The 27,944-nt window shown below is 45.4% G+C and overlaps 1 long non-coding RNA gene across 1 annotated transcript; it reads right to left on the reverse strand.

The window, feature by feature from the left end:
• Positions 1-17,930: 17,930 nt before the first annotated feature.
• LOC137377326 (uncharacterized) lies at positions 17,931-27,605 on the reverse strand. The gene is made up of 3 exons (XR_010976392.1): positions 27,521-27,605; positions 18,301-18,460; positions 17,931-18,175 (listed from the first exon to the last, which is right to left on the reverse strand). It is a non-coding gene; the product is annotated as an uncharacterized lncRNA (long non-coding RNA).
• Between the last annotated feature and the right edge of the window lie 339 nt (positions 27,606-27,944).

Raw genomic sequence — 27,944 nt, forward strand, 5'->3', positions numbered from 1 at the left:
TGAACAATGTTTAAGAAGAATACTGGGCCCCAACGAAAAGCAAGATCTACCTACAATCAAGGAGTCTACAGTGAGTTTGAAGAGCCGTAACAAAAACTCTTCAGATATTGCCTCAAACTTATCCACTTTATTTTTTTCTGCTCTTTTCTGTCTCTAGCTGCATGTGTGTATTGCGTATACATGCTAGCGTGGGTGCGTCATCAATCTGTAGGCGTCAAATGAATTAGAGCTTAAGTTCAAGTTTAATAAATTTCAACCATTTTTTTTCAACCTAAGAAAACCTGTTTGTGCTGGTTTCTTTGCCTTATAATTGGAAAGTGGTGAACAAGGATTCACTAAGGGGGAGCTAAACACGCGGTGAATTAAAAAATTAAACCGTTACTGTAAAACCAGGTGAAGGATGAGAGGGACCCCTAGACCCCTTTCTCACCTGGTCATAACAGAATCTGGGAGCTACCATGCAGGCATTTTACCTACAGACAAATGGGAGAAATTGGAAGTGGAACGACAAATTGTTCCCAATCAAAAAGAGCAAGATTTTATGTGTGCTCGAATACTAGCATGTCTGCAACTGAAGCTAGTAGCTCCCCAAGCCAGGGTGAAGTAACTTGGGCTAAGTTAGGACAGCACAGTGGCGCAGTGGTTAGCACCACAGCCTCACAGCTCCAGCGACCCGGGTTCAGTTCTGGGTACTGCCTGTGCAGAGTTTGCAAGTTCTCCCTGTTACTGCGTGAGTTTCTGCTGGGTGCTCCGGTTTCCTCCCACAGCCAAAGACTTGCAGGTTGATAGGTAAATTGGTCATTATAAATTGCCCCTAGTGTAGGTAGGTGGTAGGAGAATGGTGGGGATGTGGTAGAAAATATGGGGTTAATGTAGGATTAGTATACATGGGTGGTTGCTGGTCGGCACAGACTCGGTGGGCCAAAGAGCCTGTTTCAGTGCTGTATCTCTAAATAAAAATAAATAAATAAAGTTAAAAGCACTCTCTATGGAGGAGTTGAGGAAAATGGCTGAGCAGTGTGGGATCACTGTATGTGGCAAGGCTAGGAAGTCTGAACTCCTAAGACTAGTGGCCAACCATTTTGCCCTTAAATCTGAAGAAGCAGATTCAGGGTTAGAAGCAGACTCTAACAGGGTATTGTTAGCAAAGATACAATTGGAACAGAGGAAACTTGAATTTGAGGAGCAAGAAAGAGAGAGACAGGAGAGAGAGAGAGGGAAAAAAACATTCCAGAAAGAATGCCAGGAAAGAGAGCTGAAGCATCTTGAGTTAACTAGGGGGCAACAGAGTAACCCCAGTGAATATATGGCCAATATGGAGGAACATAATTCAGGGCTGGGTACAGAATTGTTAAAACTAGCTCAACTTATTCCAAAATTCAATGAGGAGGATGTAGAAGGATTTTTTTGTGTCCTTTGAGAAACTGGCAAGGCAGCTAAAGTGGCCAGCTGAGACCTGGCCTCTTTATTACAAAGCAAACTAACCAGAAAAGCCCATGAGGTTTATTCCCTGTTGCCAGATGAGAGTTCATCAAATTATGAACTGACAAAAAATGCTACCTTTGGGGCATATGAATTAGCACCCAAAGCCTATCGCCAAAAGTTTAGAACCCTCAAGAAGCAAGCTGATCAAACTTATCTGGCTTTTGACCAGTGGCTGAGGGCTCTTAAAATACAGCTCAGTTATGAAAATTTCAGGGAAGTAATTCTGTTAAAGAAATTTAAAAACTCTCTCCCACTCTCCATAAAGACCCATGTAGAGGAGCAGTAGGTTCAGAGAGTATAGCAAGCGGCCGTTCCAGCCAATGAGTTTGCTTTAATTTATCAGTCGGTTTCCCAGGGGAGAACCTTTCCTAGTTACCTCCACAAATCCGAAAAAGAAAAAGGGGGGCAAGGTGATAGAAGCCCAAGCAGTACTGGGAAAGAAAGAAAAGCAGGAGACACAGGGGTCCTCCTCTAGCCAAATAGGAAGGTGCTTTGAGCAGGTGCAAGACCCGGAGACCTGTGTGCTTCCATTGTAATAAAGCAGGACATTTAAAAGCTGACTGCTGGAAACTAAAGGGAAAACCTGTAGGGTTGATCAGGGAACACCTGCTCAGTGAAGAAGAGACCCTAATGGAAAGCACAACAGAACAAGCTGTGGCTTTAACTGCAGTAAGAGTGCAACCCAGGAACTTACTACTGCAAGTGCAGGAAAAGTTAATAGGATTCTTAAAGGTTTATTGGGGTTTTGTGTTTGAAGGGAAAGTAACCCCATACCCCTTGAGTGAGGCAAGCAAACCCATAGTGATGCTCAGGGACACAGGGGCCACCAGATCCCTTTTATTGGGAGAAGGCCTGACCTTACCCCCAGAGAGTGCAGTGAACACCAAAATGGAGGTGAATGCTATGGGAGGGCAGTGTATGTCTGTACCTGTACACAGGGTGCACGTGGAGTGCGACCTAGTTTCGGGACCGGTGACCGTAGGGATTGTCCCTAGTTTGCCTGTGGACGGGGTTGAATTGCTCCTAGGTAATGATCTGGCAGGGGTGAAGGTGGTAGCCTCCCCCCAGTAGTGAAAGAAAGACCACAGGAGGTCAGAGAGACAGGGCAGTGGCAGGAGACAGACCCCTGCAATTTCCCTGAATGTGGAGTGGATCAGGCCATGATCAAACCAGCTCCCCCAGAGGAGACTGAATTGGCACTGCAGGCAGATAACCAGGTCTGTCTGTCTGAGACTTTCTTTGAAAAGGTAGGAGACCCAGGGAATTAATTAAATGGATTTTTCCTAGATAAGGCTCAGTGAGCCGATCCAGTATTGCGAGAGTTAGTACAAGCTGCTGAGTCTGAAATAGAAGCGACAGAGTCCCTAATTGCCACTATTTGAAAAATGATGTACTGATGAGGAAATGGAGTTCTCCTCACAGACCTGAGAGCAAGGAGTGGACAGTGGTTCACCAGTTAGTGGTGCCACAGAGGTACTGGAGAGACGTATTAAGAAGGCTCCATGAGACTACAGTGGCTGTACATGTCAGTATACGAAAGAACAAAGCCCGCATAAGAGAGCAGTTTGATTGGCCAAAACTCCACAAAGAAGTGGTGGAGTACTGCAGGCGTTGCCACATGTGCCAGGTTGAGTGAAAACCCCAACCTACAGTGAAACCTGCACCCTTAAGTCCTGTACCAGTGTTAGGAGGACCCTCCAGCAGAGGGCTGGTGAACTGTAAGGGACCCCTGCCGAGAACAAAAAGGGACAGGTGGGAACAAGGCTGGCAAAAGGCTAGACAGGGAAGGAGAAATGGTGACCAAGAGGGCAGGTGAAAGGAAGTCCGGGGGCAATCCCAAATGGAAATCCCTACTATCCAGTCAGGCAACCCCAGAAAATGTGAAAAGTTAGACCCCACATCCTCCTACATAAATGCAGACAGAAGAAGCACCCCACCAGAGTTGCTAACAGCATTTACAGGAACCTGCAGATACAAAGAAAGACCTCTAGGGAGCAGAGAAACCGTGAGGGAGATGCTACACCTAGTTAAAGTGCCATCACTGAATCCCCCACTATCAACATCCTAACGGGCTACCATTGACCAGAAACAGAACTGGAGTAGCCGTATAAATACCATGGCTACAAGAGCAGGTCAGAAACTAGGAATCCTGCAGCGTGTAACTCATCTCCTGACTCCCCAAAGCCTGTCCACCATCTACAAGGCAGAAGTAAGGAGTGTTTTGGAATACTCTCCAGTTACCTGGATGGTTGCAGCTCCAATAACACTCAAGAAGCTCAACACCATCCAGGACAAAGCAGCCCGCTTGATTGGCACCCCATCCACCACCTTCAACATTCACTCCCTCCACTACTGACGCACAGTGGCAGCAGTGTGTACCATCTACAAGATGCACTGCAGCAATGCACCAAGACTCATTAGGCAGCACCTTCCAAACCCACGACCTCTACCAACTAGAAGGACAAGGTCAGCAAATGCATGGGAACACCACCACCTGCAATTTCCCCTCCAAGTCACACGCCATCCTGACCTCGAATTATATCGCCATTCCTTCACTGTCGCTGGGTCAAAATCCTGGAAGTCCCTTCCTAACAGCACTGTGGGTGTACCTACCTCACATGCAGCGGTTCAAGAAGGCAGCTTACCACCACCTTCTCAAGGGCAATTAGGGATGGGCAATAAATGGTGGCCTAGCCACCAATGCCCACATCCCACGAATGAATAAATAAAAAAGAAAACAGAGGAGTGCAGTAGAGTCTGCACAAATAGAGTGTCCCAGAGAACAAAGGGGAGATTAGCAAAGAATCCATCCCCACGGTCAGAACCAAAGAGAACCACCCATCCCGCAAAGTCAAAAGCCTTTGCATGACCCTGAAAAGCACTGAAAGAGAGTTCAGGATAGACCTGCCCATTACTGACTCTGCTGAGAAAAAGAAATTCCAACTTAGGGCTAACCAAACCTAACCATCTCAAAGACCCTAGGCAGCCTTGGAAATGGGTAAACTGAAGAAAAACTTCCCCCAAAAAAACATGTTTCATGGGATGCCAAAAAGTGGGGAGGGGCACTTTAAATAAGTTTTAAGATTTGTGAATGAATGTGAATGAATGAGAGAGCGAGACGTATGTTTATCCCATGTATCTTATATTTTCTCTCTTGCCCCTTTTAATGAAATGCTGCCTTTAAAAATCACATTTCATTCCGCTGAGTGTGGAGGTGTCATACTAGGCCCCTACCTGCCAAGAATGAGGCACATTAATTTTGTCATGAACATTGATTTTAAACTGTTGTTGGAGCGAGGAAATGACTTGTTAAACAGATCAGCCGTGGCTGGAAAAGACATTTGCATATTAACAGACAGTGCTTGGAATGACAAAGAACCATTCCCTGGCACATTCAACCCGCAATGGACCTTAATCACCAGGTATTGTGTGTAAGAGGAGCATTCCAGAGACTGCTAAGGACTGGTTAGACCAGCTGGTCACATGACTAACTGCTACCTTCCATGACGGTGCTTCTGACATGACCTCCTTTTTCCTCAACCGAGGATTTCCCCCCACTGTGGTTGACAGGGCCCTCAACCGTGTCCGACCCATTCCCCGCACCTCTACCCTCACCCCTTCCCCTCCCTCCCAGAACCGTGACAGGGTTCCCCTTGTCCTCACTTTTCATCCCACCAGCCTCCATATCCAAAGGATCATCCTCCGCCATTTTCGCCACCTCCAGCGTGATGCCACTACCAGTCGCATCTTCACCTCCCTTCCCCTGTCAGCATTCCGAAGGGATCGTTCCCTCCGCGACACCCTGGTCCACTCCTCCATTACCCCCACCACCTCGTCCCCGTCCCAGGGCACCTTCCCTTGCAATCGCAGGAGGTGTAATACCTGCCCATTTACCTCCTCTCTCCTCACTATCCCAGGCCCCAAACACTCCTTTCAGGTGAAGCAGCGATTTACTTGTACTTCTTTCAACGTAGTATACTGTATTCGCTGCTCACAGTGTGGTCTCCTCTACATTGGGGAGACCAAGCGCAGACTGGGTGACCGCTTTGCGGAACATCTCCGCTCAGTCCGCAAGCAGGACCCTGAGCTTCCGGTTGCTTGCCATTTCAACACTCTCCCCTGCTCTCATGCTCACATCTCTGTCCTGGGATTGCTGCAGTGTTCCAGTGAACATCAACGCAAGCTCGAGGAACAGCATCTCATCTACCGATTAGGCACACTACAGCCTGCCGGACTGAACATTGAATTCAATAATTTCAGAGCATGACAGCCCCCCACTTTACTTTCATTTTTAGTCATTTTTAGTTATTTTTTCTTCCTTTTTTTTACATTCCTTTTTACATTTTTTACAATCTTTTTTTGCATTTATTTCATTTCATCTTAGTTTGTTCAGTTTGCTTACCCACTGTTTTTTTCAGGTTGTTTTTCTTCAGGTTTGCACTTGCTGCTGTACAATATTCAGTATATTCACACCTAATCTGTACTAATGCTTTGTCTTTCAACACACCATTAACATATTGTTTGCCTTTGCTCCGTGACCTTTTGGTCAGCTATGTGGCCTGGTCCAATCTGCACCTTCTCCTTTGTTATCTCTTGCCCAACCCCCACCTCACTTGTTTATAATCTGTGACTTTTCTAATATTTGTCAGTTCCGAAGAAAGGTCACTGACTCGAAACGTTAACTCTGCTTCTCTTTCCACAGATGCTGCCAGACCTGCTGAGTGAATCCAGCATTTCTTGTTTTTGTGGCACATGACTAACTGGCTGTTCCAGGGTTTTTTGTACTAGCCACAGAGAGTTTGAACTAAGACTGCTTGTTCCTAGATTGAGAAGATCTCTTCTGTCTGCTCCCTTCTCTTTCTCACAAGCCTCGGAATCCATTGAAGTCACATAAACCCCAAGAGAGAAAAGTCTACCACAGCAAACAAGATTTAAGAAGAATACTGGGCCCCACTGAAAAGCAAGATTTACCTACAATCAAGGACTCTACAGTGAACTTGAAGAATCGTAACAAAACTCTTCAGAAATTGCCTCAAACTTTTCCACTTTATTTTTCTTCTGCGCTTTTCTGTGTCTATTTGCATGTGTGTATCGTGTATGCATGTTAGCTTGGGCGTGTCGTGCATCCGTGGATGTCAACTGAATTAATGTTTAAGTTCAAGTTTAATGAATTTCAACGCTTTTTCTTTAAACCTAAGAAAACCTGTTTGTGCTGGTTTCTTTGCCTTCTAATCGGAAAGCGATGAATAAGGATTCACTGGGGGGGGGCTAAAAACATGGTGTTTTAAAATTAAACCCTGTTACAGTAAGACCAGGTGCAGGCTGAGAGGGATTTCTAGACCCCTTTATCACTGGGTCATAACACCCTCCTTTAACCTTGAATGGCTGGACACACATTCAAGAGCAGGAAGGACCCCTATCAGAACTATTTAAAGGAATCATCAACTGGGCACAGGTTAGTTGCTAGTAGATTAGTGGTTTCAACAGTTGTTTAAAGTTTTAAATGTCTATCGTGAATGGTGTGGCGGATGCTGAAGGAGAGATGTGACAGCCATGGCTCAGTTAATAGCAATCTCACCTTTGAGTCAGAAGGTTGTGATTTATAGTCCCACTTCAGGGACTTGAGCATATCTTTTTAGTGCCAGCCATGGCTCTGCTGGTAGTTCTCTTGCCTCTGGGTCAAAGGTCCAGGCCTTGAGCACAAAAATCAAAGCTGACACTCCAGTGCAGTACTGAGGGAGTGCTGCACTGTCGGAGGAACTGTCTTTCAGATGACACATTTCAACCGAGGCCCTATATTCCCTAACGGGTGAAGGTAAAAGATCCCACAGCACAATTTCACATAAATACAAGGAAGTTATCCCTCAATCAGATCCCTCAATCACAAAAACAGATAATCATGTCATTATCAAAATGTTATACGGCACAGAGTGGTAGAATTATATAGCACAGAAACAGGCCCTTCGGCCCATCGTGTTAACTGTGGGAGCTTGCTGTGTGTATGAAACAGTAATATTATTTTAATTGAAACATGTGGTTGAGACTTGCAAGGCTATCCAACCCAGGAACATTAATAATTTAGGTGAAACACAAAATGCTGTTTGCTGTAGGCAGCTGTGCAGAAATTGACCAAACTTTACCAGCATGCTTTGCAAGGCTAAACACTTTCTTAAAGTGACATGAAGCTGTGGATTGCTGTAAAATTGTTTCTTTCAAAAATCTTGAAAAACACATGTCCAGCTGTGAGGTTTACGGCTCTGCAAACAACCATTGTTTGCAGTCAACTTTGCCTAATTAAAATGCTTGCTTTGATGCAACATTAAAAGCTTCATATAACTTTATGTTTCAAGAAGTCTGATAAGAGATAAACTGTTTGAATCCCTCCAATCAGGATTACAATGCTGCCCCAGTACTGAAACACCTCTTATCAAAGTCACAAATGACATCCTACGTGATGGTGACAAAGGTAAACTTTCTCTCCTCATCCTTCTCGACATGTCTGCAAGCTTTGACACGGTTGATCACGCCATCCTCCTCCAACACCTCTCCACTGTCACCCAGCTGGGTGGGACTGCACTGACTTGGTTACATTCATTTCTATCTAATCATGGCCAGAGAATCACTTGCAATGGCTTCTCTCCTGCTTCCGCCAGTTACCTCTGGTGTCCCCCAAGGATCTTTCCTTGTCCCCCTCCTATTTCTCATCTGCATGCTGTTCCTCGGCCAAAAGCACGCATTAGTTTTCACTTGTATGCTGACAACACTCAGCTCTACCTCAGCACCACTTCTCTCGACACCTCCACTGTTGCTAAATTATCAGATTGCTTATTCGATATACAGTACTGAATGAGCAGTTATTTCCTCCAATTAAATATTGGGAAGACTGAAGCCATTATTTTCAGTCTCCACTCTAAACTCTGTTCCTTAGCAACAGATTCCATCCCTCTCTCTGGCAACAGTCTGAGATTAGGTTTGCAACATTGGTGTCACATTTGACTCTGAGATGATCTTCTGACCTCATATTCGTGACATAACTGAGACTATTTCCACCTCCGTAACATCAGCCAACTACGTCCCTATCTCAGCTCATCGGCAGGATGTCGATAGTGGGAGATTCAACTATGGTAATGCCATTGAACATCAAGGGGAGATGTTTAGATTCTCTCTTGTTTGAGATGGTCATTGACTGGCACTTGTGTGGCGCAAATATTACTTTCCACTTATCAGCCCAAGCCTGAATGTTGTCCAGGTCTTGCTGCATATGGATATGTGCTGCTTCAGTATCTGAGGAGTCACAAATGGTGCTGAACATTGTTCAATCATCAGCGAACAACCCCACTTCTGAACTTATGATGCAGGGAAGGTCATTGATGAAGCAGCTGAAGATGGTTGGGCCTAGGACACTACCCTGAGGAACTCCTGCAGTAACGTCCTGGGACTGAGATGATTGACCTCCAACAACCACAACCATCTTCCTTTGTGCTAGGTATAACTTCAACTAGCGGAATGTTTTCCCCCTGATTCCCATTGTCTCCAGTTCTTTTTTAGAGATACAGCACTGAAACAGGCCCTTCAGCCCACCGAGTCTGTGCCGACCATTAACCACCCATTTATACTAATCCTACACTAATCCCATATTCTTACCACATCCTCACCTGTCCCTATATTCCCCTACCACCTACCTATACTAGTGGCAATTTTATAATGGCCAATTCACCTATCAACCTGCAAGTCTTTTGGCCGTGGGAGGAAACCGGAGCACCCGGAGGAAACCCACGCAGACACAGGGAGAACTTGCAAACTCCACACAGGCAGTACCCAGAATTGAACCCGGGTCGCTGGAGCTGTGAGGCTGCGGTGCTAACTACTGCGCCGCCCCTGCCGCTCCTTGATGCCAAGGGCAGTCACTCTCACCTCACCTCTGGAGTCCAGCTCTTTTGTTCATGTTTGGACCAAGGCTGTAATGTGGTCAGGAGCTGTGGCCCTAGCAGAATCGAAACTGAGCGTCACTGAGCAGGTTATTGCTGAGCGAGTGCTGCTTGATAGCACTGTCAATGACCTGTTCCATCACTTTGCTGATGATCAGGAGTGCACTGATAGGGCGGTAGTTAGCAGCGTCATATTTGTCCAGCTTTTGTGCACAGGTCATACCTGAGCAATTTTCCACTTTGTCAGGTAGATGCCAGTATTGTAGTTGTACTGGAACAGTTTAGCTAGGGGTACAGCTCGTTCTGGAGCACAGGTCTTCAGTTCTATTGCTGGAATGTCATCAGGGCCCATAGCCTTTGCAGTATCCAGTGCCTCAGCCGTTTCTTGATGTCATGTTGAGTGAATAAGATTGGCTGAAGATGGGCATCTGTGATGCTGGGGACCTCATGAGGAGGCCGAGATCGGTTATCCACTTGGCACTTCTGGCTGAAAGTGGATGCAAATGTTTCAGCCTTGTCTTTTGCACAGTTGTGCTGGGCTCCCCCATCATTGAGGAAGTGGATGTTTGTACAGCCTCATCATCCTGTCAGTTGTTTAATTGTCCACCACCCTTCACGGCTGGATGTGGCAGGACTGCAGAGCTTAGATCTGATACATTGGTTGTGGGATCGCTTAGGCCTGTCTATTGCTTCCACTGCTCGGCATGCAAGTAGTCCTGTTCTGTAGCTTCACCAGGCTGACACCTCCTGCCCTCCTGCATTCTTCATTGAGCCTACCTGAACCTCAACAAGGAATGTGTTTGTGATGGCTATGCTTCATTAAGGGGAACCACACTGAAATATGACATCTGCAGCGTAGAAATATAGAAAATAGGAGCAGGAGTAGGCCATTCGGCCCTTCGAGCCTGCTCCGCCATTCGTTATCATCATGGCTGATCATCCAACTCAGTAACCTTTTCCTGTTTTCACCCCATATCCTTTGATCCCTTTAAACCCAAGAGCTACATCTAACTCCTTCTTGAAAACATACAATGTTTTGGCCTCAACTGCTTTCTGTGGTAGCGAATTCCACAGGCTCACCACTCTCTGGGTGAAGAAATTTCTCCTCATCTCAGTCCTAAATGGTTTACCCTGTCTCCTTAGACTATGATCCCTGGTTCTGGACTCCCCTACCATCAGAAACATCCTTCCTGCATCTACCTTGTCAAGTCCTGTTAGGATTTTATAGGTTTCTATGAGATCCGCCTCACTCGCCTGAAATCCAGTGATTATAATCCTAACCGACTCAATCTCTCCTCATACGTCAGTCCCGCCATCCCAGGAATCAGTCAGGCAAACCTTCGCTGCACTCCCTTTATAGCAAGAACATCCTTCCTCAGATAAGGAGACCAAAACTGCACACAATATTCCAGGTGTGGCCTCACCAAGGCCCTGTATAATTGCAGCAAGACATCCCTGCTCCTCTGCTCGAATCCTCTCACTGAAGGCCAACATACCATTTGGCTTTTTTACCGCCAGATGGACCTGCATGCTTACCTTCAGCGACTGGTGTATGAGAACACCCAGGTCTCGTTGCATATTCCCCTCTCTCAGTTTGTCGGTGTTTCGATCATAATCTGCCTTCCTGTGCTGGCTAACAAAGTGGATAACCTCACATTTATCAACATTATACCGCATCTGTCATGCATTTGCCCACTCACTCAACTTGTCTAAATCACCCTGAAGCCTCTCAGCATCCTTCTCACAATTCACCCTCCCATCCAGTTTTGTGTCATTTGCAAATTTGGAGAGATTACATTTAGTTCTTCTTCTTCTTCTTCTTCGGCCTCCTTGTCTTGAAAGACAATAGGTAAGCGCCAGGAGGTGGTCAGTGGTTTGTGAAGCAGCGCCTGGAGTGGCTATAAAGGTCAATTCTAGAGTGACAGGCTCTTCCACAGGCGCTGCAGATAAAACTGGTTGTCGGGGCTGTTACACAGTTGGCTCGCTCCTTGAGCTTCTGTCTTTTTTCCTGCCAACTACTAAGTCTCTTCGACTAGCCACTCTTTAGCCCCGCCTTTATGACTGTCTGCCAGCTCTGGCAATCACAGAATCACAGAATCACAAAATAATGCAATGCAGAAGAGGTCCTTCGGCCCATCGAGTCTGCACCGATGCATTACACCTGACCTGTCTATCTAATTCCATTTGCCAGCACTTGGCCCATAGCCTTGAATGTTATGACGTGCCAAGTGCTCATCCAGGTACTTTTTAAAGGATGTGAGGCAACCTGCCTCCCAGGCAGAGCATTCCAGACCGTCACCGCCCTCTGGGTAAAAAAGTTCTTCCTCAAATCCCCCTTAACCTCCCGCCCCTCACCTTAAACTTGTGACCCCTCGTAACTGACCCTTCAACTAAGGGGAACAGCTGCTCCCTATCCACCCTGTCCATGCCCCTCACAATCCTTGTACACCTCGATCAGGTCACCCCTCAGTCTTCTCTGCTCCAGTGAAAACAACCCAAGCCTATCCAACCTCTCTTCATAGCTTAAATGTTCCATCCAAGGCAACATCCTGGTGAATCGCCTCTGCATCCCCTCCAATGCAATCACATCCTTCCTATAATGTGGCGACCAGAATTGCACACAGTACTCCAGCTGTGGCCTTACCAAAGCTCTGTACAATTCCAACATGACCTCTCTGCTTTTGTAATCTATGCTTCGATTGATAAAGGCAAGTGTCCCATATGCCTTTTTCACCACCCTATTAACCTGCCTTCAGAGATCTATGGACAAACACGCCAAGGTCCCTTTGTTCCTCGGAATTTCCCAGTGTCAGGCCATTCATTGAATGCTTCCATGTCACATTACTCCTTCCAAAGTGTATCACCTCACACATTTCAGCGTTAAATTCCATCTGCCACTTTTCTGCCCATTTGAGCATCCCGTCTATATCTTCCTGTAACCTAAGACACTCCACCTCACTGTTAACCACTCGGGCAATCTTTGTGTCATCCGTGAACTTACTGATGCTACCCCCCACATAGTCATCTATGTCGTTTATATAAATGACAAACAATAGGGGACCCAGCACAGATCCCTGTGGTATGCCACTGGACACTGGCTTCCAGTCACTAAAATAGCCCTCTGTCATTGCTCTCTGTCTCCTACAGCTAAGCCAATTTTGAATCCATCTTATTAAGTTACCTTGTATCCCATGTGCACTTGCTTTCTTGATAAGTCTCCCATGTGGGACCTTGCCAAAGGCTTTGCTGAAATCCATGTAAAATACATCAGCTGCATTACCCTCATCTACAAACCTGGTCTCATGCTCAAAAAATTCAATCAAATTTGTTAGGCATGACCTCCCTCTGACAAAGCCATGCTGACTATTCCTAATCAAATTTTGCCTCTCCAAGTGGTGATAGATTCTCTCCTTCAGAATTTACTCCAATAGTTTCCCTACCACTGACGTGAGACTCACTGGTCTGTAGTTCCTCTACAACCTTTCTTAAATAGTGGGACCACATTAGCTGTTCTCCAGTCCTCTGGCACCTCCCCCGTGGCCAAAGAGGAATAAAAAATTAGGGTCAGAGCCCCTACAATCTCCACCCTCGCCTCCCACAGCATCCTGGGACACAAATTGTCCGGACCTGGAGATTTGTCCACTCTTAAGCCTTCCAAAACCTCCAATAACTTGTCACTCCCTATGATAATTTGCTCAAGAACCTCACAGTCTCTCTCTTTAAGTTCCATATCTACATCCTCTTTCTCTTGGGTGAAGACAGATGTGAAGTATTCGTTCAACACCCTACCAATGTCCTCTGGCTCCACCCACAAATCTCCCCCTTGGTCCCTAATGGGTCCTACTCTTTCCCTGGTTATCCTCTTCCCATTGATATACTTATAGAATATCTTGGGATTTTCCCTACTTTTACCAGCCAGAGCTTTCTCATATCCCCTCTTTGCTCTCCTAATTGCTTTCTTAAGCTCCATCCTACACTTTCTGTATTCCACTAATGCTTCCATTGATTTTCTCTCCTTGTATTTGCTGAAAGCCTCTCTTTTCCTTCTCATCGTATCACTGGCATCTGACTCCCACGACTTGTGGTCGATGTCACAAGACTTCCTGTCGCGTTTGCAGACGTCTTTAAAGCTGAGACATGGACGGTTAGTGGGTCTGATACCAGTGACGAGCTCGCTGTACAATGCGTCCTTGGGGATCCTGCTATCTTCCATGCGGCTCACATGGCCAAGCCATCTCAAGCGCCATTGGTTCAGTAGGGTGTATATGCTGGGGATGTTGGCTGCCTCCAGGACTTCTGCATTGGAGATACGGTCCTGCCACCTGATGCCAAGGATTCTCCGGAGGCAGCGAAGGTGGAGTGAGTTGAGACGTCGCTCTTGGCTGTCATACGTTGTCAAGGCCTCGCTGCCGTACAGCAAGGTACTGAGGACACAGGCTTGATACACTCGAACTTTTGTGCTCTGTGTCAGTGCGCCATTTTCCCACACCCTCTTGGTCAGTCTGGACATAGCAGCGGATGCCTTTCCCATGCGCTTGTTGATTTCTGCATCGAGAGACAGGCTACTGGTGGTAGTTGAGCCTCGGTAGGTGAACTGTTGAACCACTTCCAGAGCGTGGTCACTGATATTGATGGATGGAGCATTTCTGACGTCCTGTCCCATGATGTTCGTTTTCTTGAGGCAGATGATTAGGCCAAATTCATTGCAGGCAGCCACAATCCTGTCACAGACACTCTTCTGTGTGGGATGTTAATGCAGCATCGTCAGCAAAGAGGAGTTCCCTGATAAGGACCTTCCGTACTTTGGTCTTCGCTCTAAAACAGGCAAGGCTGAAGAACCTGCCATCTGATCTTGTGTGGAGGAAAATTCCTTCTTCTGAGGACTTGAACGCATGTGAGAGCAGCAGTGAGAAGAAGAAGAGGCACAGTGTGGCTTTCGAGCAGAGAGACCCACCATTGACATGCTGTTCTCCCTTCACCAGCTACAGTAGAAATGCCGCGAACAACATATGCCCCTCTACGTTGCTTTCATTGATCTCACCAAAGACTTTGACCTCGTCAGCAGACATGGTCTCTTCAGACTACTAGCAAAGATCGGACGTCCACCAAAGCCACTAAGTATCATCACCTCATTTCATGACAATATGAAAGGCACAATTCAGCATAGCGGTGCCTCATCAAACCCCTTTCCTATCCTGAGTGGCGTGAAACAGAGCTGTGTTCTCGCACCTACACTGTTTGGGATCTTCTTCTCACTGCTGCTCTCACATACATTTAGTTCCCTCATCTAAATCATCAATATATATTATGAATAGCTGGGGTCCTAGCACTGATCCTTGTGGTACCCCACTAGTCACTGCCTGTCATTCAGAAAAAGACCCATTTATCCCGACTCTTTGTTTCCTGTCCACCAACCAATTTTCTATCCATCGCAATACTTTACCCCCATTCCCATGCACTTTAATTTTACACGCTAATCTCTTTTGTGGGACTTTGTGGACAGCCTTCCGAAAGTCCAAATAAACCACATCCATTGGCTCCCCCTCATCAACTCTACTCGAAGAATTCTAGTAGATTTGTCAAGCATGATTTCCCTTTCGTAAATCCATGCTGACTCTGTCCAATTCTACCACTGTTCTCCAAGTGCTCTGCTATAAAATCTTTGATAATGGACTCTAGAATTTTCCCCACTACCGACATCAGGCTGACTGGTCTATAATTCCCTGCTTTCTCTCTACCTCCTTTTATTTTAAATATTGAGGTTACATTAGCTACCCTCAGGGGCTGTGAAGGTGACTACTGAGAGTCAACTACATCTCATTCTCTCTAGCCAGAGAGAAGCAGGTGGAGCAAGCGCACAGCTTTGCTAGGATTGAAGGCTTCCCCATTGAGTAGGATATTGACTGCATGCACAACACATTAGGGGCTCTCCATGTCAACTCTTCCCTATACTGGAAATGAAAGGTATTTCACTCCTTCAACATCCAACTGGTAGGTGATTATAGCCAGTGAATCATGCAGGTCAATGCCCAGTGTTCTGGCAGCAGTTATGGTATGTTCATTCTGCAGCAGTCCATTGTGCCAGCTGCATTTGAGCCGCCACAGCAAACCAAAGAATGGTACTGGATAACATGAGTTGTCCATATGGCTGATGACTCTGGTGCACAACCCATGCACATGTGTGCAATATGCGTACAGTGATAGAAAAGCAGCCATACGAAACATGGTAGAGCAGACCACTGGTGTGCTGAAACAATGCATCTACTGCCTGCACTACTCAGTAGGAGCTGGGTGTCAAGATTCGTCATGGTCAGCTGCATGATGCACAACCTCGCCATTATGAGGGGACAGCCCGTGTTACCAGCTATACGGCGAATAGCTGAGGAGCAGGAGCATGATGAGGGAGAGGAGGGAGGAAGAGGAGGAAGCGGAAGAGAGGAAGCAACCCTTTCTGGCCAGGCTGTCTATGAAGAACTGATTCAAGTGTGATACCCAATTCCCCATTCACCAACAGTCCTGCATCTACCTTCGCTCTGTCACTGACCTTTACAATGCTAAGATAAAAGCCACCACAAAGTAAACATTCCAAACCAAAGTTATGAATCAAATCATGCCATATGGAGTGGCCTAAATCATCTTGGCCAATGCTCCGACAGAGTGTTTTCATAAGGAAAGCTTTGGAGGTGTACTCATCTCTTATAGATGATCACTCACAGGACTATGACAGAGTAAAGACTGCTGTTCTCAATGCCTATGAGTTGGTATCAGAGGTTTACAGACAGAAATTTAGAAAGTTAAAAGGAAACAATGCCAGTTACATGTGGAATTAGCTAGAGAGAAGTGTCATGCTGGGCCCCCACCTGCCAAGAATAAGGCACATTAATTTTGTCATGAACATTGTTTTTAAACTGTTTCTGGAGTGAGGAAATGACTTGCTAAACAGATCAGCCGTGGCTGGAAAAGACATTTGTATATTAACAGACAGTGCTTGGAAGGACAAAGGACCATTCCCTGGCACATTCGACCCACAATGGACCTTGATCACTAGGTATTGTGTGTAAGAGAAGCATTCCAGAGACTGCTAAGGTGATACAATCCAGGACTGGTTAGAGCAGCTTGTTACATGACTAACTGGCTGTTCCAGGGTCTTTTGAACTAGCCACAGAGAGCTTGAACTGAGAAAGACTGTTTGTTTCTGGACTGAGAAGATCTCTCCTGTCTGCTCCCATCTCTTTCTCATAAGCCTCTGAATCTACTGAAGTCACATGAACCCCAAGAGAGAAAAGTCACCAACAGCGAACAAGGTTTAAGAAGCATACTGGGCCCCAATGAAACGCAAGATCTACCTACAATGAAGGACTTTACAGTGAGCTCGAAGAACGATAACAAAAGTTCTTCAGATATTGCCTCAAACTTTTCCACTTTATTTATCTTCTGCTCTTTTCTGTCTCTATTTGCATGTGTGTAATGAATATGCATATTAGTCATGTATCCGTAGGCATCAACCCAATTAGAGTTTGAGTTCAAGTTTAATAAATTTCAACTTTTCTTCTTTAAACCTAAGAAAGCCTGTTTCTGCTTGCTTCTTTGCCTTATAATTGGAAAGCAGTGAACAAGGATTCACCAAGGGGGAGCTAAAAACACAGAGTGTTTAAAATTAAACCCCGTTACGGTAAAACCAGGTGAAGGCTGAGAGGGACCCCTAGACACCTTTCTCACCTGGTCGTAACAGACAGAAAAATGGTGTTTGATAAGTGACATAAATCGATGAAGATTGTGTAAGATTTTGAGACCCTTAGGGAAGTAATCCTGATTGAAGAATTCAAGAATAGTGTTCCTTCAGGAATAAGGTCTTACCTGGAAGAACATAAAGTTGGTAAAATAAGGGATGCCACAGTAATGGCAGATGATTATGAATTGGCCGACAAAAGCAGTAGTTACAAGCCCTAGTTTGGAAACTTTCAGAGAAGTTGGAGCGATAGAAAGGTTGATAATTAAAAGAAATCTGGTGCTATTGGGAAAGAGAACAAAAGTAAAGACAGAGACACATGTCAGGTTAGTAAAAGAGAAATCAAGGAGGAAAAGTTTGATTCGAGGGGACCAACACACTCTGTGTGTCATAAGAAAGGACATATGTAGGCTGACCTGAGAAGGACAAGAATCTGGTGGAGACACCAGGTGCCTTGTTCCCCTCTCACATTTCCACTGATGCATAGAGGTGAGGGACACTGTGATGGTGTGCATCTCCGGCAGCTACTGGTTGGCCTACTGGATCTGGCTCTCCATGAGAGTCACCAATCTCTCAGTGGAGGAAGGCAGACATGCAGTCAAGGGAAACGGCAGCACTTGTAGCCTGGATGGATTCCTTCACTGGCCAAGCCAGAATGTGCATATCCTCTGGTATCTCCGCTAGATCCTCACACACCTCACACTGCGCATCCAGCATCTGCCACCTCACAGAAGACTCTGGAGGTTCGTCATCAGTCTGGGGCTCAGTATAGGCCTGGTCTCCCACAGTCCTTGGAGTATCAGAGGCCTCGACTGAAACTACCTCCGACAGTTGGTCTGGCACTTGTGCGTGCTAGTACCAGGTTGTGAACACTAATGTCTACGCATGCTTTGGCCCACTGAGGTGGTTTTATCTGAGCTTGTGATGGGTGCGGGGCAAGGATGTGTTGCTGCACCATCTGAAGTCCCCTTCTCCTCCTCAGAGGTGGTCAGATGTCTCCTGCAGATGTCACCTGACCATTGTTGGGATTCACCTGTGGGAAAAAACAGAAAGATCAGGTCTGTGTGACACTCCAGACTGAAGGACATTTTGGCCACATGTCTCTGACTTCACGATCGTCTGTTGCTCCCCATTCTGACCGTAACCTGAGGAACTCACCTTCCTTAGCAGGTGCTCCGGCCTCATCATCCATGATGGATTGGCCTCCTTGGTCACCAGCCAGTTGCAGTGCCTCTTCCTCCACAGGTGTTAGTATGCCAAAAGGGGAAACACCACCACTGGTGCATGTCCTTTCTCAGGCATTCTGGGCCTTCTTCTCCTGTGGAGACACATGAATCATTTAAATTATTGTACTAGAGAGACCACCCGCTCGGCTCTCTTGCTGTATATTGTCTCAGGAGCCAAAGTCATACAAGTGTTAGACTGGCACACGGCTATACCATTGTGCAGGTCAGATGTGTCAGGCATATGCCCCATGACAGAGCTGCAGCCATTCCCACCATCTGGAGGTCTTCCACGTTCCAACATGCACACCTGCACACCCACCCATCTGATTACGAACCAACAGAGACTGAGGTTTGCCACTCACTCTGGCAGAGCGGAGAAGGTAATTGACTCGCTTGCGGCACTGGTTCCAGGCTTACTTCCTCTGCAACCTCCATCGAGGCCTTACTGGTAAGGTGGGGAGGTCTCCCCCTTCAGTCTCGAGGGAAGAGGATCTCCCGCCTTGCTTCAGCAGCCTGGAGGGGGAGGTGCAGTTAGTCATCACTAAACCGTAGAGCCCTCCGGGTTCTTGTCTCTGCCATTGCCACAAGCAGGTTAAAGTCCTCCAAAGGTGTAGCAGTGGGATGCTTTGGAGTCCAGTCAGTCACCCGTATGCGTAGTAGCAGGTGAATAGGTACTCTGAGTGGTCTTGAGGGTTGTTATCACTGCTTCCTGACGCTCTGATATTTATATGCACAATGTGAAAATCTTTGCAATACCAGTCTCAGAGCCACTGAAGGTGCCAACAGTCCTTTAAACTGGCTGTCAACACCTTCTTCCGGCTCTTGTCCCAAACCCGCCATACCAGCCTTCCCGTCCACATGCACCTATTTTTTTCAAAGGTCTGCCAGCCAGCCACTAATTGGATGGCTAGTGCACAATCGTAGCAGATACTGATGTTAGAGCAGGAGGGCCTTTGCCACCTGCTTCCGCTTCCTGGACCACCACCCTGCCAGGCCATGTTAAACTCCGACCATAGTCTGAGCGGATGATGTTCACGTCAAGTGGTAAGTTACTCCCACGTTTGCTGATAGAGTGAATCAGGTTGCAGAGGGCTATACAAGTTTTCTGTTTAAGGGTGAAGTATCTCCACAGTCATCTGGTGAGGCAGACAAGCCAGTTATTATTCTTAGAGATACTGGGGAGGCACAGTCGCTGATGTTGGCTGGTGACATGAATTTTTTTTCCTGGTTGTTCACTGAATGTGAAGGTGCTCATTCAAAGGATAGATAGAACCAATTTATTTGTTCCTTTATATAGGGTTATTTAAAATGTGACTTGTTCACTGGTCCCATTACCATTGGTATCATTCCTAGTTTTCCCACTGAGGTGGTGGGGACGGGGAGATGGGGGGGTTGCGGGTAGAATTTCTGCTAGGAAATGACTTCGCTGGGGATAAGGTACTGGCGTCTCCAGCAGTTTCGGAAAAGCCTGTTGAAGTTACTGAAACTGAGGTTTTCAGGAAGAATTTCCTGGAATATTCCCAGATTGTGTTGTGACTAGATCCCAGGCTCATAGGGTTAAACAAGAGGAGAAGGATTCAGTTATTGTGGAGGAAAATTCAGGTGTTTGGTTGGCTGAAACGTTTTTCAAGGATTTGGTTGGAGATGTTGGTGTTAAAGGCTCCAAGATTAACAATGGTGAATTGTTTAGCAGATCCTCTTTGATTGAGGCACAACAGGCAGACACTGACTTAAGAAGCTTGTCTCAGACGGCATATTCTGAGGCAAAAGCTGAAAAGGTCTCTGAGTATTATTATGTTAAGAATTATATTTTGATGAGGAAGTGGGAGACATCCCCAGAGGCCTGATGATGAGGATTGGGTTGTAGTCCCATCAAGTTGTTCTCCCTCCTTGCTACCACAGTGAAATTTTGAGAATTGTCCATGAGATTCCAGTTGCAGGTCTTTTGGGTATTTGGAAGACACAGGTTAGGGCAATGATGCACTTTTATTGGCCAAAGTTATAGGGATGTGGTTGACTTCTGGAAGACATGTCACACATATCAGATGATTGGGAACACATGCCTTCGATTAAGCCAGCTTCATTAATGCCAATATTTGCATTTGATGAACCATTTAGTAGGGTTCTTGTGGATTACGTTGGATCCTTACCTATGACTAAGTCGGGTCATAAGTATCTCCTGACTATCATAGATTTGTCCACTCAATCTCCACAGTCAATACCCTTGAAAAAGATCACAGCAAAAGTTGGTCCAGTTTTTCACTGGGTATGGATTGCCAAAAGAAAATCCCATCTGACCAGGGGTGAAATTTCATATTAAGTATATTTCAGAAGGTCATGTGTACTTTGGAAGTGAAGCAGCTCAAGTTGTCTGCTTATCACCCACAGTCACAAGGTGATTTGGAAAGACATCACCAAACCCTAAAGAGCATGATTAAGGCCTTTTGTTTTGATTATCCCCATGATTGGCATATAGAGATATAATTTTTGTTCTTTGCAACCAGGGACACACCAAATGAGTCTACTGGTTTCAGTCCATTCAAATTCATCTATGGGCATGAAGTTTGGGGTCCTCTTAAATGCATTTAGGAGAGATTTCTGGCACAGGAGGAGGAAACTACACCCTTAGACTATGTGGGGAGTGTTATGCTCTCCCCCGCAGTAGGTTTGGAGGCAGGGAGAGCATAAAATCAGGTGGGATGTTGCAGGGTTGCGGGGGTGGGGGGGGTGGGGACCCTGCCACCTTCCTGTCTCCGCCAAAATTAAGTCTGGGGTGGGCAGGCCTGTCATCGGCCTTCCCACCCCACCGCCAAATGAGGTCCTTAAGTGGGCAATTAATGCCCAATTAAGGGCCTCATCCGGCCACCACCACATTTAGCCCAGCGGCGGGTTGGTTTGTCACTGCACAGAGAGCATGGCAAGAAAAGTTGTGTGGGTTCTCCATGCTGGCTCCAGGGCAGGGGGTGGTCCCTTATTAAAAGACACTCTCCGAGACTCCCACCCCGCGAGATCCCTCCCACCCTGACCTATCTGTGGCCTGGGTCCAGCGCTGCTCCTAAGCCTCTGATGGGTACTCTACCGGCAGCAACCGCTGCCTCCGCGCTCAGCTTCTGATTGGCCAGTAGCTCTCAGAGGGTGGGAACTCTGTCATCAGGGTTCTTGTTTTGTGGAAGGGCTGCCACTGTCCAGTTAAGTGCCTAATTGATATTTGATTCAGTGGGCCTCCCACAGAAGGGCCAATACGCGGTTCCCGATTGCTCGTCTGCCAGAGATCGAGATCCGTGTCACCTGGATAAACTCCTGGCCTGAGTGTCCCAGATTGAGCCTCCTGGGGTGAAGTTGGCAAACACAGAAGTGTCAGAGGGTTTGGATGAGGTGCTACACCATTTACCTAAACACCAGAGGAAAGTTATAGCTGACCTATTGAGGGAATATAAGCCTGTATGCACAGATAAACCTGGTCAATACTTCTCTGTCAATTTATGAGGTTGCTCTTAGGGAAACTAAACCAATTAAACAAAGCCCATATAGACTCAATCCCAGCAAGTTGGCTAAAGTCAGTGAGGAGGTTCAATACTTGTTAAGTAATGATATAATTGAACCTAGTCAAAGTAGTTGGAGTTCTTCTGTTGTTTTAGTACCAAAACCAGATGGTTCTCAAAAATTCTATATGGATTACCGAAAGATTAATGCATTGACTAAGACGGATTCCTGTGTGATCCCTAGGCTTGAGAATTGTATTGATAGTGTGGGCTACTCGACCTTTGTTAGTAAGACTGATTTACTTAAAGGATACTGGCCAGTCCCCTTATTTGACCAAGCCAAAGAAACATCTGCTTTTGTGACACTAGATGCTCTATTCCAGTGTAAAGTCATGCTATTTGACATGAAAACTGCACCAGCCACATTTCAACAATTGACCAATCAGATATTTACTGAATTGAGTAATTGTGTTGTGTACATCGATGACCTTTTGGTGTACAGCGATACGTGGAGTGATCATGTCCAACATTTAAGAGCTCTATTTGACAGGCTGGCCATGGTTAACCTTGTCATAAACCTGGCAAAGATCAAGTTTTCCAGGACCAAAGTTACTTATTGAGGACATATCATGGGTCAAGGTCAAGTTTTACCGTGAGAAGCCAAGATTCAGGAGATAATAGATCCTGTACCCAAGACAAGGAAAGAAGTGTTACGATTTCTGAGTATGTGTAGGCTCTACAGGAAATGTGTCCCTAATTTTAGTATAGTAGTCACCCCATTGACTAATCTATTAAAGAAGAGCATGATGTTCGAATGGTCAGAGTCATGCCAAACAGCAATGAGAAGTTCAAGGCCATTTTAATAAAAGCACAGTTCTCATGACCCCAGACTATAATAAACCATTCAAAGTGGCTATCAATGCCAGTGATGTAGGGATAGGAGCAGTACTGCTCCAAGATGATGATGCTGGTATGGAACGATCTGTTAACTACTTCTCTAGGAAGCTCAATAACCATAAAACAAAGTATTCAACCATAGAGAAAGAAGCTTTAAGTCTTGTACTGACTTTACAACAGTTTGAGGTATATGTAACCAATAATCAGGAAGAAATATTGATTTATGTGGATCACAATCCACTTGTGCTTCTAGAAAAGTTCAGGAGAAAGAACCTGAGATTGTTTCACTGGAGCTTAATATTACAACCATTTACAGTGAAAATTGTACATGTTGCAGGGAAAAGCAATGTAATTGTTGATGCTCTGTCCAGAGTTTAAGAGAAGGTGTAAGAGTGAAGGACAGTTCTGAAATGTGAAAATATTACTTGTACATTATACAATAAGCTATTTGTTAAAAATGTTTGATATTAAGAATTTTTTGTTGAACTGTTTAAGAAAAAAAAAAACACACTACAATAAGGTCTTTTTTCCAGAGGGGAGGTGTTATGGATTTTTTGTGTGTAACTAAGTTCTATACAGCTTGCGTTGGTGTTTTTGAGACAGTCTCTGATTTGAGGTTGGGGGGCTTCCAGGTTTCGGAAGTCAAACCCAGTTAGACAGGTTGAGAACAAAGAACGTTTTTTTTTACCAGAAGCATGTGATTGGGGGTTTAGGTTTCAGTTTCACAAGAAGATAAATAAAACGCTAGGAAGTGGTTGTTTAAAGAGACAGCAAAATCTGCAGAGCTGGGTGTTGTTTTAAAGGTTTTCTAGAGCTGCTAAACTGAACCAGTTTTCTGGGAGCTAACCTTTGGAAAATAAAAGATGTTATTGTTGTTTCCAGTGCCTTAAAGAGTTTCATAAGGCAGGACCAATGAAGCTACACCACCAGGACTGTTCTGAGCAAAACCACGGAAGGTCCAGAAGGGTGCACAGTTTTGGTGGAGACGTTATCGGGTTTGGACTGCCATCGAGTAGAAGCGGCATTTGCATCTTGGGGAGACAGGATCTGGAGTACTACTTGAAACATTCGAAGACCTGAAAGACTGTTCGTCACCATTTTTCTAAAAGGATTGTCAAAGGACTTGTGAGATTTATCCTTCTTGCATCTGATAGTTAACATGTAACCTTTAAGATATATATCAACTGTGATTTAACCTTTTTAGTTCATGTTTAATTTATGTTGGTTTTGGTTTGAGTGTTGAAGTAAAATTTATTAAAGTGAAATCTTGTCCGTTTGGTTTTTGTTGCCTAAGTTGTGGCCAGTCGGTGGGTTTGACTCTTTTTGTTTGTTTGTGGTTTCCATGAGGATCATAATACTTGGTGCCTGTCCTAGTGTTCCTAAACAGTGCTACCCCTGTGGCTGCAGTATAGCTAGTGAAAGGCTACTGACTTTCAGTGGAGGAGACTGCAGATGGCCTTGGCTGTCGACCTTGAGCAGCTCTGGGCCTAGAAGGCCTGGGTGCGTACTGTACCATGACTGGCAGAAGTTTGGGCTGGCTGCCTGACAGTCAACTCAACAGCAAGGGCGCTAGTGAAGTGACAGGGGTTGGAGGAAGAATGCTGCCTTCCTGAGAGAGGACAGCAGGTTTGTGCTCCATGGAACTTCTGCCACCCCCTCAGGCCATTTCCTCAGCAATCATCTTAATCTGTTGGAGGACAGATTTCCGGACTGCTGTGATACCCTGAAAGCCTTTTGCACACTACAGTCCACAGCTATGATGACAACCATCTGATGCTCCACTGCAACACAAGTACGTTGGGTGGTTGCTGCTTGTCCTGCAATGGAAGCTGTGACAACAGCCATCAGATACCATATCATGATTGGGTCCACAAGTCTATGAATCGAGTTAGCTACCACTTCCGTGCTGGAAAGGATGGGCTCCAAGTACTGTGCAAAGCCCTGTGCCAAGATGGTGTTGGACTCCTCCATGTTGCTTGATATTGTCTGCAGGCCTAATAGCAGACTTCCCAATGCATCAAGCATTTCATTGGGCATACCCATCAACATTCTTTTGCAGTCTACCCCATCCATGTCCTCATCTGGGTCCTCTATGTGTGATCTCAACCTCCAGCTAGTACCTGTGCTATCCTTGCCTCTGCCCTGGCTACAGGAAACTCATGTCTGGTATCTCACCATGTGCAGATACCGCCTTTATGCCATCTTCTAAATTATGCACAGTGCCTGTATCTGAGCTGGTGGCTGTGTGTTTGAAATCAAGTAATGGTGCATGTTCATCATTTGAGTCTTCTTGGTGTTCTTCCATTGCCTGGATAGGTTGCCTCTCTTGGCTGTCTGAAAGAAAAAAGGCACAAGGGTAAGGTTGCGGTGCGGGTAGTGGAGGAATGTAGGAGGGTACATACTTACACCATCTGCAGCTTGTAAATCAGAAGAGAGTGTAGGATGAGGGTGAGGGGGGAATGTGATAAGCAGGGTTTGGTATTACCATCATCTTCAATGTTTCAGCTTCAACAATGGCCACAGACTCAGCAATGGGCCCAATAATGGTCAGCATGGTCTCCTCCATGAGGGTTGGGACATGCAGACACACCAGTCTCCCTCCAGTTAGCGCCTGCTGTCTCTAGTTTTGTGCCATCTTGTCCTGCAAGAGAGAAGGAAGTGTGCCATTGAGTAGGGTGCTAACTGTTTGGGTGATGTGACTTTCTTGGTAGAATAGCTGGTCGAGTGTGCAAGCTGTGAAATGTCAGTGCGAGGCTTGCAGCAGGGTTAAGTGTGTGAGGGTGTGGTGGGCCATTTGAATGTCAGGTACAAGTTCTAATTTATAGGTGAGTGATGGGGGTGTGGTGAATTGAGCAGTGCCTGAGGCTGGTGCTGCAGTTGATAAGATATGAAACTTGAAGATGCATTCACTGACCTTGACCACTTGTTGAACTTCTTGCTGCACTGCATCCAGGTCCTCAGGGCTTGACTCCTGGATTGATCTCCATGACTATCTGCTCCTACTGTCTTTTTAGCATGAGTCTGGAAGGTGTCCAGTCCCCACTGTGGATAAAGGACATTTCTCCTACTTTCCACCACCCCTACCAAGGCCTTCAGTGCAGTGTCCAAAAACCTTTGAGCTTGCTTTCTCCCATGTTTTATTCGATGCATTATTCAATTTTTCCCTGGTCAGATTCACTTTGTGCGCGACTGCCAGCACCTGCTCAAGCCATATTGCACTTCCATTTTTTAAGGTGCAGGCTTGCTTTAAGTCTTTCTAGCCACTCACGATATTGGCCCCCTGCTGATGTATACAGCAAATCAAGAGCACAGTTAGTGCTGGCTGGGCACTGAAATAATCAAGCAGCACAAAGTTGGCGAGCTGCCTTCATTGAAATCAACACACGAGGGTTAATTGCGCAGTACGATCCTTGCACCCTATTTCGGGGACTATCAAATTTAGTCCCAATGTGTCTTGAAGAGAGTGGCCCTTTAAGTGTGCAGTGCTAACTCTTCAAAATCTCAATCAATGGACTATTATTGATATTCTATCAACTATTGCATTGTTCTAACATTTTCATTTATGGGGTAAAATTAGGTTAAAATGAAGTAAGTGAATGAGCTATTTGATTCCAATTACTTTCTAGTTATTTTAATTATTTATCCAATAACATTATTTATTTTATTGAACATTATGGGGTCATTACTCAAATGCCAAATGTGTCAGCTTTCACACATTGAGTTTAATTCCATGTATTTCTCTTCTGGATACAATCTCCCTCGGCACAAAAATGCACAATCTTTTAATTTTAACATAACCTGCAATCTCTTTGCATGTTAATACAACAGCACACAGCTGCAACAACAGATACTGGCTGCTGGCTATGTTTTATTGAAGCAATTGCCAGTTTATTTTAAAATCCAAGCTTATCTTACTTAGATGTACTGCACACATTTGTTTGGGCAGAAGATAAGTCAAACTAATGACGTGTCTACTGCACTGATAGACGTTTCTGGAACTGGCTATTGAAAGTCAAACTTGACCTCATTTGTTTTCACTTGAGGATATTGAATGGTTGGCTGTGTGTTACAAACACAGGACACTGATATTTTTCAATGGTTTATTATATACAGAGGCTCTGCCGTCAAGCATAAACCATAGTTTACAACAGCTCACCTACTGCTTTTTCATGTAATGCTTTTTATTTAAACTTCCACAAGTGTAGCTAACTATGTGACATGAGTTACACGGCCAAAAGTTTCTCAAAGGAATGAAAAAGCATATTATACAGGAGGATATTAAGCATTCTGCTCATAGAATTGCTTCATACATATAGGTGCGCTTGAATGATCTTTGTCCGATAGTGGTGAATAAAACATGAAAGCCCCCAAAAAACATTGTCCATTTCAGTGAGTGAACTGGACTTTAAAACATAAAAGTCTTCCCTCACAAACAGAAGATTCAAATATTAATTAGGCTAAAAAAAACACAACATAATGCAGAGTTATTACCTTAATTTTACCTATTAGGCAAGCCTTGTAAAAAAAGGTTCAGGCACATGTGGGAGGCGGTGGCGTACTGGTATTGTCACTGGACTAGTAACCCAGAAACCCAGGTATTGTTCTGGGGACATGGGTTCGAATCCCACCATGGCAGAAGGTGGAATTTGAGTTCAATTAATAAATCTGGAATTTAAAGCTAGTCTAATGATGGCCATGAAACCATTGTCGATTGTTGTAAAAACCCATCTGGTTCACGAATGTCCTTCAGGGAAGAAAATCTGCTGTCCTTACCTGGTCTGGATGACATGTGACTCCAGATCCACAGCAATGTGGTTAACTTTTACATGCCCTCAAAATGGCCTAGCAAGCCACTCAGTTCAAGGGCAATTAATGCTGGCCTGGCCTGCGACTCCCACATCCCATGAATGAATTAAAACGAAACCTTCCTCCACCAATTCACTAAGATTACACTGAGAAAGGTTGCATGTTAGTTTGGAAGTTGTCCCTGAAATACTTCAATGAAATTGTTTCAACATAGCATCGGAAGTAAATGACACACTCACTAAGTCTTAGAAATTACAGGGTGAAATTCAACATTATGATGCAATCTCTTCAACTGGGACTATCTTCTGCAATCCACTTCCTTTGTTCTAATCCTTCTCTTGCTGTTTATAGAGGAATTTCCACTGATTACAGGGAGGTGGTCTGTCAGTTT

The sequence above is a fragment of the Heterodontus francisci genome, chromosome 14 (genome assembly GCF_036365525.1).
Source record: "Heterodontus francisci isolate sHetFra1 chromosome 14, sHetFra1.hap1, whole genome shotgun sequence".
Lineage (NCBI taxonomy): Eukaryota > Metazoa > Chordata > Chondrichthyes > Heterodontiformes > Heterodontidae > Heterodontus > Heterodontus francisci.